Source organism: Condylostylus longicornis, unplaced genomic scaffold (genome assembly GCF_029603195.1).
Source record: "Condylostylus longicornis isolate FDR11 unplaced genomic scaffold, ASM2960319v2 ptg000046l, whole genome shotgun sequence".
Classification (NCBI taxonomy): domain Eukaryota; kingdom Metazoa; phylum Arthropoda; class Insecta; order Diptera; family Dolichopodidae; genus Condylostylus; species Condylostylus longicornis.
Window position 1 is genome coordinate 887,567 of NW_026578015.1, and position 9,879 is coordinate 897,445.

Consider the following 9,879-nt stretch of genomic DNA (forward strand, 5'->3'; position numbering starts at 1 on the left):
TTATATACATATATTATGTGTTGTGTGAATGTGTGATGAAAAATAAATATAAAATGGTTCAAAATTGTCGGTTCTGTTAATCTAATATGTTGGCTTATTTTTCTTAGTTTCAAGTTGGAATATTATTATTACAGTGTACAAGTATTTTATATTTGCAATATAATTCTTAAATTTTCGAAATACTGTGAATTTTGCACTTTTGTATATTAATATGCAATAAATATTCAGATTTAGACATTCAGAGAAGTCTATGCGGGAAATTAGTGTTTGTTATTTGCCTATGCTTTGTTAATGGAAAATTTAATATCGAAATATTCTAAAACTACAAATTTTTGAAATCATAAGAGAAACATAATAAAATATTCTCAACATATTAAAAATATTTTCTGGTTTAGAATTGCATTTCTATGGATAATGTCTGCGAACATGAAAATTTTACAGAATTATTTTTGCCTTAAACTAATAAGAATCAATCATCAACAAAATCGTTGCTGAAAAGAAGAAAATATTATATTTTATATTAATGAAAAAAATAATTGGTGAAGAAGGGATGTAAACCTGCATGTGTGCATAAAATGGAGCTTTAACAATTTCTACCTGACATTACAGAAATAATTGAATTGAACTGGTTATTGAATATTTAGTAACAATTATACAAACATACTGCATACACACTGCATTAAAAAGTGAAAAAATTTCCTCCACGATAAATACCGAAGAGTACTGGAGATGAATAAATGTATAGAGCGCTAGAATAAATATTAGCTTGGGCTACAAATATACATACTAGTTAAATACCTATAGTTGCCCTGAACATATTTGCATAAAATTTTTTAATTTTCTATATAGTTTAATTAAATAATTTTTATAACAAAATCTTGAAAATTTTTGCGTAAATTTTTTAGGTTTTAAGATTTTCTACAATTTTGTGCTATTTTATAGTACATAGTGAGTACTTATATATGTGTGTGTATAGATATGCATTTATTTACGTTATTTATTTACAAGAGCCAAGCACAACTCACAAAAGTAACACAATACTTTTTTTCACCATATTTTTCACAGTAACACGATCTTTTAAAGATGAAAGCATCTTTTCCTTTTTTCTTTTCTTTTTTTTTCTTAATTTTGTTCTCTCTTTTTCTCTTCCTCTTCTTCTTTTGAAAATTCTATACCAGTCATTGTAAATAACGGTAAATTTTATGTATATATTAAATTTTGATGTTAAAGATGGGCGAAATAAAAGAAAAAAAACTTAAGTACAAAAACAAATTTTTTTTTTTAATGCAAAAATCATATTTGAAGAAAAGAGAAAGAAATAGAACTTGTACATGGAAATTAAGAAAAACTAAAAATAAAAAAAAAATATTTTTTTTTTCTTTTATTCAAAATAGAAGAATAAACAAACAAACGTTTGAATAAGGTAAAAAGAAAGATGGTAAATTAAATGAGTTTTTTACAAGAATAGTTTACGTTATTCAAAATTCGTATTTTTGTACTTTTGGTATGGTTATATAAAAAAAATGAATTAAGAAAAGATTGCCAAACGTTCTAAAATTTTTGAGATTTTATGCTAATTATTACATGGTTGCATGATATTTTGAATTTATTTGTTGAATGAAATTAAGCTTTATTAATAGCAGATTCGAGCAAAGTCTAAATCAGTGATTCCGAAAGTGGTCTATATAGAAAATATGAATTTAATTAATTAAGTATTAAGGGGGTCTATCAAAAATTCAAAAACAGGCTAAGGCGTCTACGAGGGAAAGTTTGGGAGCCTCTGATCTAAATTAAAACAGAATAATACAATTAATTTACGGTAATAATGAGTTCTAAACAAAAAGTCAGGACTAATACTTAACGAAATTCGATAAAAAAGCGAATCAAATAGGAAAGAATTCCAATTAAAATTCAAATTCAATTCAAAGAATTAATTTGTCAAATATTTTACAAGTGTAGCTTGGTTCTTATATGTATTTCGGTATTTCAACTTACAATTATTCGGCTTTGTCATTAGAACATTATCACTATATTATAGACTGAACTAATAAATTTAATTCAACAATTTGATTCTAAAAATCGAAAGGTACAATGTCAACATTATTTGAATTTTTTCTCATAACCATATAAGAGAAAATTTTCGTGTATTCGTCAAAATTCAAGTTTTCTTTTAATAAAATCATAAATTTCATCTGAGCTGGTTAATTTATAAGAATTTCTAATTAAAATTAAATTGTGGTCACTTGTGATAATCATACTCTAATCTATATATATGTATATATAGACATCTTAGCATTTTTCTAAAAATTTTTCTAGATTTTATTACATTACTAATTATAAGCGAGTATCAAATGAATTTTATATTGTATAATTAATTGACGTCTTCCATAATAATTATTATTCTACGTATACAACTTTTAAGTATATTCGAATGTATAGGTAGTATTCATCATACTATTATTATATTAGCGTTCTTTATTTTGTAAATTATGTAGGCACTCATGTATCTATATATATAATATAAAAAGCAAAATGATATTAAGAACAAAAATTTCTAAAAATAAAATGACCTAAATTTTACTTAAATGATTTTAAGTATATAAGAAGAAAGGTATTGAATAAATACATTATAAATGTGTTATACATAAAATTTAACTAACTACATTTATATATATGTATATTATGTATTAATAATATTCTAGAAATACCGGCCATAACTTTTGTAATATTTGAAACGCAATATACAATGTAAGTCAACGTATACACAAGCATTAAACATTGCGTATATGTGACTGTTTACGTGACAATGGATAAGTATAGTATGTAAGTTTATTGTATAACAATTTATGATTTTATGAGTTATTGATCAAATAATTTCATTACAAATCAATAAAACAGTGTTCTATATTTTCTTTTTTTTTTATAAAAGTAAAAAAATATTATTATATTTAGCAAAATATTTTTTTTTTGTGTTGTAACTAAAACAACTAAAATTATTAAATTAGGTTATGTTTTTATTTAAAAGTTGACTTTAGTCACGTACCAATACTAAACTTACTTGTCTTAAATGTCTTACTGATTGTAATTTAATTGCAAAATTTTATTTAAGTATATGGATTAAAGAAAAGGATAAATAACTACAATGAACGCAATTAGTTATAAATTTTGTTTTTCTTTAGATAATTTATTTTTAGGGCAAGTTATTATATATGTACGTATATACTTGAATCCCCTAGAAGTATAGCTGAAATTTTATTATGGAATTATTATGGAAGTACGATCAATATATTAATGTTAAAATATTTTGTAAATTAATTAATGTTATATTTACTGTTTAAAGTATAAAAAAAAATATTTTAAACATTTTTTTGATAAAAATATTTTAAAACAAAATTTAAATCCTTGACACAAACCCATTAAAATCTAAATTCCATATAATTCGAATTTAGTATTCTAAATTTCGAAAATGAAATTCGAAATAGAGAAAATTTAGTATAAGAAAGGGAAGACAAGAATTTTTTTTTTATTAATTAAAAATTTTTTGAATTTGACTAAAATCATTTTTAATTGTGTAGTTTAGAATTTTGAACCTATTGTAAGCCCTATTGCATCAATCAATTTCTATTCTTTTCCTTAATCAATTAATCATAAAATTTTTGTTGCACCTCAAGAGTCAAAGCGCTAATGGGCCATTAAATGAACTAATAAATTAATAAAAAAAAAAGTGCTTTTTAAATAAAAAAAATTATAAACTAATTAAAATTCATAAAGTTCACTAAGTTAAAGTGGTTGGTGCAAGAGGCCCTTTCATAGTCTAAATTTATGAATATAAGGTGATATCTATGAGTCAGTGCTGCTTCAAAAAAGTAAATATGAAAAAAAAAATATTTAAAATTGTTTAAGTAACACTTAGAATTTAAGGCTGGGTATACTTTTCTACTTATTTTGAAAGACAATCGAAGTATCGAGACAGTTTTTCGAACATACTCGTAATTTCTAAATTCGTCAAATTTTCGTAGCGTTCACAATAGATTTTTTATGCAAATACTATAGGTACTTTTTTAGTGGAAAAAAATTATAACTTTCTAAATATTCATATCCCTTCTTTATGTCACTATTAATTTGCGTAACTGCGTGGCCACTGTCACTAAAAATATAACAGTTACACCAATTGTTCTGTGTGGCTATACAATCAATATTATGGCTATTGAGCTGTGGAATACGATGCCACTAAAAAAATTTTTGATTCTAAAATAAATTTTGTATTTTGAGTACAATTCGCTTATAAATTAAGTTATTGCAGAAATATGACGCTTTTTCTGTAGCATTAAAAATACAATGAACTTATGAAAGCGTGAAAGGCAAATTTAGGAGTAAGTAGTTCAGTCAACTTCAGCTTTGTATTTTTTTTTGTTTTCAATAATAAATAAATTAACTTATCATTTTGCTACAATATTTTCGTATTAGAATTAATTTTCATTTGAAAATTTGTAGTACTTATGTATAAGTTTTTCCATTTTAAAAGTCCGCGACAATATTAATTAAAGAAATGAAAATCTGAATAATTTTCCATAAAGTTAATCCAATATTTTAATTATTACAAATAATTTTTAAAATATTTTTACAAAAATATTTGCATTTGTATACAAAATACATAAAAATTTCTAATTAGAAATTTACAAAATGCACCTTACAAAACAAAAATATCATACAATGCACCTATACCCTATGTAATCCCTATAAGAAAAAAATATCCTTTATATAAAATCTTTTATCGAAATCGGCCTTGTAAATGACCTAGACCTTTTTATTCTTTCTTTATTCTATATATATATATATATATTCTTACAAGGAAACAATAAATCAACCTTCGGTACAATGTCCTTGTACTCATTACAAAAAAAAAAAGAAAACCAAATACTTAAAATGTTGAAGGTATAGAGAGAAAAAAAAAAGTAGCTGTACAAGTACTACTTATGTATAGAAAATAGTATCAAGGATACAAAAGATATAAGAATATTTTTGCAAAAATCTAAGAAGATGTACATGATTTTCCTTTTTTTTTATTTTAATATCCTTTTCCACTTGGATTTTTCCTCTTTTTTAATTTTTTTTAAAATAAAATCTATAACGAAGCTGGTACGGTACACACGTGTATTTGTGTTTAAATTTTAAGAGTGTTGAATAAAAAAATTGTATTTACTTGTTCGTTATCCTTTTCTTTAAAATGAAATTCGTTCTCTCTCTTTTTATTGTGTCTCAGTTTTCTGATGGAATAAAGGATATTTGTGTATAATTTTAGGGAGTTTTAAAAAGTGTGATTTCTTTTTTTTTTTTTTAAAATTATAGCTACTCTCATTTTTCCTCCTTATTTTTTCTCATATATGTACATATCTGTATAACACATATTTTGTAAATGTATAATATATTTTACAAGGATATAAAAGAAATAAGGAAGCTGTTATACACGTCGTTATTAAAAACACAAAAAACAAATATAAAAAATTCTTATACTTTTTATACCCTATATATAAGTAACTGTTATACATAATATATAAACACATAATATTAAAATGGTAAATTCCTCTATTATTGTATTTGTATAAGTATATTATAATAATATTATAATATTATTGCAAGTATATGTGTAAGTATAATAAGAATTTTTCAAAAATCAAAAACAAAAAAAAAATTTATTGTATTATTAAGTACTGTCATGCGTACAATAGATTTCAAGGACATATCAAAGATCAAATCGGCCTTGAAATGGCCTTTAATATAGAATAGAACAAAAAAAAAAAAACCGAAAAAATTAAAAACAAAATACATAAATGTGCATTTAAAAAGGATTTTAATTATATTGGAATATTTTGTAAATTAAAGGAAAAGAAAATAGAAATAGAATACAAGTACTAATAAATTGTAGCTAGAACCATTAATTTTTTGCTTGTCCAAATTTTACTTATTAACTACTTACTTATATGAGAAAACTACTTACTTATATGAAATGAGCAATTGAAAATTATTAAAAAATAATTAAAAATTTTGTTAATTCTCAATAATTAAATTTATTTTAGGAAAGCAATTACTTAAATAATAAATTTTAAATTATTATAACAGTTTTATAATTCATGAAACTTTTATATTTGGACATTAATTGCAGCTAATGGGTTAAAGTAATACAATATAAATATACAACAATTGGTTAAAATACTCATATTGAGTACCCTAACATCTAAATTGTAATATTACCGTATCGATGCAAAAATTAGCAATTCGGCATTTATAAACTGAATTCGGCATTAATAGAATGCTATTACATTTCCGATCTCTAGGATATATATAGGTACATACTTAATTATAGCTAATTTTGAAAATATTATTCTCATTATTTAATAATTTTAATTAATATTTAAAATTTAAATTAATTTTTCATTGCTTAAATCACTTAAGATATTAGAAAATTTTGAAATTTCCCACTTACCTTAAATTATTTATATGTATGTATGGATGTAAAAAACGAGTACAGTCAAATCCTTATTAATATTATAATTTTAATATTGTAAAAATATTAATTTTTTTTTATTGTATTTTGTACAAATTTTTTTAATGTTTTCAAATATTTTTTAAGGTATAAAAAATTCAGACATTCATTCATTTTATGCTTTTTTTCTTTTTTAATAAAATATTTTTATAAAATTTCACTAAGTTTTAATTTTTCAATATTAAATTTAATATTTAAAATTATTAGTTTTATTTAGTTATTATTTTCAAATTAATTCTTGTTTTTTTTTTTCTTAAATATTAAATTTCTTCCTAGTTTTTTTTTAAATTCTTAATTTATTCATGGTTAATTTTCGGCGTTTCTTTTTTTCTTTTGCTTCAAAATTCACCATACAAATATTTTCTGAAAATAATTTAATTATTTAATTTAATTTTAATTTTATATTTAAATTTTATTATCTTGTAATTTTGGATTTTATTTTTGCTTAACATTTTTAATAATTTCTTATGCTGAAAAAGAAGTTTTAACACCTGAAAAATTTCATTTTTCTTATTGTTTTTCTGTTTTCATTCTTATGTTATTTCTCATTTCAGTATAGATTTTCACCTTTTTCAACAAACAAAAAAAAAAAACAATTAAAGCAAGAAAACAAGAACCATTTATTCTTGAAAAAAAAAAATAAATTTTTTTCTCATTTTTATTGCAATATGAAAGAAAGAGAGAAAATATTTTCAACAAAAGTTTAATGACACTTGATTGTTTGTGACAAGAACAAGAAGCAAAAATAAACTAACTGAAATGTTATAAAAGAAGAATGCAAACAACAAAAAAAAAAGGAAAAGCAAAAAACAATGAGCATAAAAAATAATACTAGAAAAAAAAAAAGAGAAGATAAACGAAACGGAAAAAACATAAAAATTTCCTATGTGTGTGTGTGTGATTTTTGTTATGTGTTTATGTTGTTCTTTGTAAATTGTTTTTCACAAATGTGCTTAAATGTGTGTGTGTATATATTACAAAATTTACTAATCCTATTGTAACGAAAAACACGTTTTTGAAAATTATTTTCTTTATTAAAAAAAAAAAATTCTCTTCTCAATTTCTCTTATTTTCTCAATTTTTTTTTGTTATTATTATTTGGCATTTATGCTTGTACACACACACTTGAGCATTATATGAGCTCGTAATACATATGCATTCAAACTTTCTTATTAAATATAATTAATATTTGTGCTTATAAGTGTGTGTTACTGTTGCGTATGAATATTGTTTAAATAGCCTCAAAGAATTAGTTAATCACTACCCCACAAATAAACAATACAAACATATTTGAAAGTAAAAAAAAGCATAAAATTTTCTAAATGACCGTAAATTTAAAAAAAAAAAAAACAATTTTTTTTTGTTTTTATTTTGTTATTATTATTTTTATTATGTCAAAAACAAGAATATTTTTTCATAGTAAAATGTATGATTGTGCAAAAAAATTTCTTTTCTTTTTAATAATACAAATGTATATGAATAAAAATCTATCTCTCTCACTCCAACGTATCTATGTATAAGTATTAAAAAATAATGTTGTTCTGTCTGTTTAACAATTTAACAAACAAACATAATATTTCAAATGACAAGAGAAGAGAAAAAGAGAGAATATTTAAAATCCAATTGGAGATTTTATAAAAAGCATTTATAATTTAAATTTTTATTGTGTTTTCTGGTTTTATTATTTTTGTTTTCTTTCAACCCATTTAAAATAAGGTGAGCATAGATTTCTTTTTTTTCTTTGGTTTTATTTTTATTTTGCTCTCTTTTTTTAATATTGACGGAAAAATATACGATTAAATTAGAAATACTAAGAAGTTAATAAAACAATGAAAATGAAAAATAATAAGAATAATTTTTAATAAAGAAAACAAAATTCATGCACACATACACAAACACACATTTATATAAAAAAAGTGTTGCAAATCTATGCTAAAAATGTTTGTTTCATTAAAATTCAACCACGTACAAATAAATTTGAAGGGAGAGAAAACAAAAACAAGAAATTGCAAAATTGAAAAAATAAATGAATGACAGTGACAGTTCATTTTTTTTTTTTATTATTTTTATTGTAATCTGAAAATTTCTATCAAATTGTATGAAATGTCTACATTTCTTATTGTCGCGTGGTAGTATAACACTAAAGAGCAATATTAGATTGATTAAAAAATTTATTGTGCCTAACAGAATAATTACTATACAACACTCTGTCTCTCTCTTTTTATAATATTTAATATTAAATTTACTTAACCAGTTTTATTCTAATAATTTAATTAATTTTAATAATTTTGAGAGAACATATTTGATTGACTATTTCATGATCAGGTTAAAATATTTCTTATTTAAAACATAAATTCTTTTAATATAAAATTACAGAATGTATGTATATACTTTATTTACTTACTACATTAAACAAATGTAATTATAAAATTAATTTTGGTGTATGTGTGTGTAAATGAAACATAAAAAAAAAATTATAAAAGTAGTTAATCCACTTTGTAGTTATTAAAAATTCTCACATTACGATACAGGTAAATTCATTAAATATACGATATGTATAGTGTGTGGTTTCAAACACCTTTACTCATACACGCACACAGATAATATTGTATTGTGATTTGAGATGACATGAAAATATAATATAGGAAAACGTCAACTTATACAACGGTCTTACGCTATACACGGCATGAAGGTGTCATATTAATATTATTTTTTGTTTTCTTGTTATTGTTTTTCTTTTTTTTTTTCAACATTTAATACTACCTTTTTATTTCTTAAGCAATTCCACTTGATCCTATTTTTTTTTTGTGTTAATTAATTTTAAACCATTTTTTTATAATTTTATTTGAATTAATTTGTTAATTGGTTTTTTCTTTAATATTACAATTTTTTTTTAATTTATATAAAAATTTTAAGTAAATATTAAAATTTAATTATTTTTTTTTATTATTTTTTTTTTTAAATTCTATTTTATAATTTTGTGCATGCAAACAATTTTTTTCCCATTCCATTCATTTAAAGTTTTAATAATAAAATTAACTTTTTTTGGATATTATTGGTAAAAAAAATATCTTTAGAATTGATTTTATTGTAAGAAAGAAAGAAAAAAAAAAAACAAAAATAAAAATAATAACAAAGCAAAAATTATTATATTTTATTTTTTTTTAAAATAAACTGAAATTCCTACACTAAAGAACAACTGCTCGAATCTGTTAAATGTGCAGAACTGAAACTGAATTAAGTTTATTACTTTTTAAAAAACAAAAATTGTATAAGAGAAATGAGAATAATAAAATTCAAAGCAGAATTTATTGGAATGGAATCTCAATATTCCA

At 21.8% G+C, this 9,879-nt stretch overlaps 1 protein-coding gene across 1 annotated transcript in view; it reads right to left on the reverse strand.

Moving 5' to 3' along the window:
• LOC129610653 (nuclear hormone receptor FTZ-F1 beta-like) overlaps positions 1–9,697 on the reverse strand; it is a 56,487-nt gene extending 46,790 nt beyond the window's left edge. The window contains exons 1-2 of the mRNA XM_055523288.1: positions 9,308–9,697; positions 6,485–6,907 (exon numbers count right to left, since the gene is read on the reverse strand). The gene's annotated coding sequence lies outside the window, so the exon portion shown is untranslated. The remainder of the gene's footprint in view (positions 1–6,484; positions 6,908–9,307) is intronic.
• Between the last annotated feature and the right edge of the window lie 182 nt (positions 9,698–9,879).